Consider the following 4,953-nt stretch of genomic DNA (forward strand, 5'->3'; position numbering starts at 1 on the left):
TGAGTCAATTTAGGATATACAACAGATAATGCTTGTCCAGCTTTGACCATATAAGGGGCAGCATCGCTAATAAAGAATAACACATTATCGTACATAATACCCTTTGGCCACAGGATACCCATAGCTTCGTTGAACAGTTTAACTATAGTTTTGTTATTGCACTTTTCTAGAACATCACAATGTAAAAGAATTCGTTCAGAATATTGTTCACTTAACAAACCGATAACTACATTACCAACAAGTCTACCTTCTTTGTCGGGAGTCTCATCAATGGAAACCCAAATTGAACTATCTTTAATTTCATCTCTTATCTTCTGTATTGTCTCATCGTAGATGGATGGAGCATACGTCTTCCTAAGTGTTGACTCATCCGGGATTGTATGTTGAGTATATTTTTCAAGGAATTCCCTGAAGACCTTATTCTTTAGTTTGTAGAGAGGAATATCAGCAGAGATGAGAGAACGGCACAGGTCGATGTTAAACTCAGATCTTACATTCGATGTTGTTGGTTGTGTTAAAAACAATTGTCTCTGCTTGGAATTTAGTTGTTTGTTGGCCTGATGTTTACTAGTTGTAATGTGTTGTTGCACCAGGAACTTTTGTGTAGATGATACTGCACACTGACACAAATTACAAAATAATATTTTATTGTCAGTTGATAAACCATCTTCTTTAAATTCTGAAATGTAACTTGTTAGTTTTGATTTTAAATTGACTGAATGACGTACTTTTGGCATATTTACCGTCTTTATAGTATGATTTACAAAACTGAACCTATGTGTACTCTGACTGGCATTTAACTGTTGAGCTGCACAACTGAAGTCTGTTAAAAATTTTAAATTAAATTAATACAGTTTTGTAACTTACTTTCCCATTGTTGATAGGACTGCTAATTTTCAAATAACTCTGATGTTAAAGGGATTACTGAACATGTGTTTAAATCTCTATTGTTGAAATGTATTTTTAAAAGTTAATGGAATTTTGTTTTGTTTTATTGTTAAACCTAATATAATATGGACTGTTTTATATGAAATATGGAAAATATATGGAAATTAACGAAAATATGTACTAAACTCTAAAATATGGAAAAATATGGAAAATAAAAGTAGGATTTTTCAACCCTACACATTGTGAAACATAAAGATAATGCAAAATATAAATTATATTAGCTTTATAAGTAAATATGTATTTACATATAAATCCTTTCCCTGGTTATAAGTATATCAAATATTATATAATCAATTAATGACAAACCTTTATGTACATAATTATTCTGGAAATACAGTACTATGACAACCTTACCACCTTCAGTGTTTTATTTTTCATTTCACCTGCTTGTAGACTATGAAGTTAAGTACCGTACATTTCAATACTCCGTCTCGACAACAAGATGGATTTCTCATTATGAATTCTGGCCAATCAAATTCGACACAAAACATTAGAGATCAATACAAATGTCGAGAAACAAGGATGAGAGAACCTTCAAATACCAATATTCTACTGTCCATATTTCACGAGATGATACCTGCGAGGGGAATATGGTCTTGCGGGGTAAGAGGAGAGAGTAAGCCAGTAACTCGGCGTTCTTGAAGGAGCAGGTGGATGGGAGTGATGTCATTGGCCGGCTTGGACAAACAAGGCTCAATCAATGGCCGGCCGGTTCCGTGTCAGAGATAGGTTATAAGAGTGGGGGAAAAACTCGCATTCCTTGCTTGGATCTTCTCGTGAAATGCGGACTGTAGATGAACAGGAATTTGTGTATTTCTTTAATTTAGAAATAAACATCAGCAAATCACAACTATCAAAAACTTATATTATTTTTAAAAGGAGAAAACTTAGAGATCTCACCATTACTATTTTATTCAGTATTATTGCTGTTGTAAAAAAAATGCGAAAGAAAAACCCTCTAATCAAAATCCAATATATAGCCATTTTGTTCTAATTTTGTCTTTCAAGGACTTCAAATGAACTATCATTTTTCGAGTAAAAGTTCAGGAACTCCAAATACATGCTTCTCAGAAGTAGACTTGTAAGTAAAGTATAGAATATGAACAAAACCCAGAGTTTATGAGATAACCCAACAACAAACTACATTCAAATGCATTCTTTTTTTTTTTTTTTTTTCAAAAATATATCAAAATATATATCAATGCTTGCTTTGTATATTTGATACATTAAAATTGTTAGATACCTTTACGTTTATGTTCACATAAAGTGTGCTAATAAGAATAATAATAAAGTTGATGGCTTGAAACATACTAGACATATAAAGTAACTGCTACACGAGATGTTACCATAAATATATGAGGGTGAGGTTAATTTTTGTCACTGATTAAATGTTCAACTTCTTTACTGAAAGTTGAACATTTAATCAGTAATATATAGGTAAGTGTATATAGAAAAATGAATAATTTTTTATAATTAGATTCTTCAGAGTCTCACTGAAGACGAAATTAATCTACATTTAATTACACTGCAGATGAAGCTTGGTTTTATTTCCGTTATCATGTTTGTCAATATAACTAGTATTAGAATGTAGAGAACTTCATATTATTCATGAAACCCCAAAGAACTATGTTAAAAACAAGCTTATTGTACAGCCCTACTGCATGTAAGGCCCAATATTCTCTAAACATATAATTCATGCTCAAAGATACAAAAGAGATATACTCATTCCATTTTCGACCTCTTAAGTGACCACAGATATATCATTTCACCTTTCGAAATTATTCCAACACAGCATGCTATTTTACAGTGTTTAAAACAAAATTATTTCAAGACAGAATAAACAGTACTGAATTATAGCCTTTTCATCCTTCGAACTCAGTTCATGAGATTTCTATCTTTGGAGGCCATTAAAGAGCAAGGTGTACAAAAATAATTCTCCCAAAAACAGTACAGTAATTAAAACGCAATATAAAAACGAAATTGTACAAGTATTTCTACAAGGAATTAGGGGTGAATAGCATTTTTAAAATATACTGCAGCTGTTTTATGACATGATGAACATCAGTCATTTTCCTACTTGTAGCATATTACTGTATTCAGTGGTGGCTCGTGAACTTGTGGATTGGGGGAGCTGCAGTAGATTTTGGTATATACAAACTTCACTTCGATATATCATTACTAATAAGTACAGGACAAAAATAAATGCAGTACATGTAGCCTACCTGTACAACCTTTACTCCATGCAGTATTAGCAGTAAAAAAATGGAAAAATTACCTGTGAACATTAATTTCTTGTAAGTGAAGTTCATTCTTCTGTTCTTGCACTTTATGAACTCCTCCATTATTTTTTCATTGAAATCTATTGTCGTCTCAATAAGTTTCCTTTCAATTGTCATTATAGCAAGTGCCGACAGACATTCCTCAGACATTGTGCTATGTAAAAATGTCTTAATTCCTTTCAGTGTGGAAAAGCATCTCTCAGCTTCCGCTGTAGTCATAGGGGTTGTTAGTACAATTTTAAAGAGCGAAAACACTTCACTTAGAGAGTTTTCGAGCCCACTATCTATCAGGATCTGATATAGTTTCAGCACACCAGATACTTCATGAAACTCTCTCCTGTCATACAATACGACTAATTCTGTTCACAAACGCTCCTTCTTTAACATTGGATATGCTGCTGCTGTGTTTTCTAACTCCTTCTCCGAAAATTCTTTGCAGTAAAGAGCGAAATGGTTTGTTTGCAAGAGTTTAGCAGCTGCAAGGTGTGCAGTGAAATCAAATCTTTCTCTGGCTTAGACACAAATCATATCGCAAATTTCTTTTGCAGCTATGGCCATAGTCTTAGCATCGGTTTTCCTTCTTTTGGCAGAAGTATGTTCTTCATCACAAGATTCACCGCACCACTCACTCCTGATTCTGGATATGGCCTCATAAAAATATTGCAAAACTCTATTGATATTGGCTGACGTAGCATTTCGATTTTTAAGCTGATCATAAAGAACATCTACACGAGGTACCACTCGATGAAAAAATGACAGCCAAAACAAAAAAATTTCGTCTTCTAGTGCCCGTAAATGACCTGTTGCTGGTTGATAGCGCGATTTTTTACTTTCTGTAATTCTTGAAAACATTCTTTAAGCGGCTCCAAGTTTTTAAGGATAGTGTTCACAATTCTACTGTTGAAATTCCACCTAGTTGCAGAGGCTTGTGGATGTTTTCGAGAACATACTTTATCAGTACACAAGTGCGCTGTGGTGATCTCGAGAAAAAGGCAGAAATTCCAGAAAAGTCACTGAAAAATATTCCAACCTGGGGTTTTGGGATGCTGTCTGCTGCATTATTAAATTTTACTGATGGGCATAGCAATGAAAGAAGTGAGAATTTGGATAGTTTTCTTTTACAATTGCTTGGACCCCGTTTTTACTCCCACTCATTACGGCTGCTCCGTCATATGCTTGGGCTATTAGTTTCTCGTTGTTTCCTTTAAGCACCTGTCTTAACTGTTCTAATAGGAAAGAAGACAAACTGTTAATGTCTTGCGATGACGGATTTGTAAACCTTTCTTGCACCATACCGTTATGTTCATACCGAAAACCAAAACTTCCTGAATCTGTTGGGAGACACCTGTGGTATCATCTGCCATGATCGCTAAAAAACTAGCACCATCGATTTCAGTCTGAATTTCAGATCGGCAGACACTCAACATGCAATCTACCAGTTCATTTTAGAATTACCTTTAAAGACAGTGGCATGTTCCAAATGATTTTTGAGAGGCTCGTTTAGATTACTCACGAACTGTAGCAACCCACGAAATACAACAGGGTTCTTCAAATCGTTTTCTTCATCATGTCCCCTAAGGGGAATTCATATTGGCCACAGAATTTTACACAGTCAATATTTTTTGAAAGAATTTCACGATTTTTTCTCACTTCTTCGTTATGTTTGTTCTGTACACTTCACTTAGTTGCACAGCAATATTAGTTTAGCCTAATACAATCAATGAAA

General features: G+C 34.1%; 1 protein-coding gene across 1 annotated transcript in view; it reads right to left on the reverse strand.

The window, feature by feature from the left end:
• Positions 1-4,395: 4,395 nt before the first annotated feature.
• The window catches only part of CNPYb (protein canopy b), a 58,452-nt gene continuing 57,894 nt past the window's right edge, over positions 4,396-4,953 (reverse strand). The window contains exon 5 of the mRNA XM_069827169.1: positions 4,396-4,953. This exon is cut by the window's right edge and continues 11,298 nt beyond it. The gene's annotated coding sequence lies outside the window, so the exon portion shown is untranslated.

This window comes from Periplaneta americana, chromosome 1, assembly GCF_040183065.1.
Source record: "Periplaneta americana isolate PAMFEO1 chromosome 1, P.americana_PAMFEO1_priV1, whole genome shotgun sequence".
In the NCBI taxonomy this organism is placed as follows: domain Eukaryota; kingdom Metazoa; phylum Arthropoda; class Insecta; order Blattodea; family Blattidae; genus Periplaneta; species Periplaneta americana.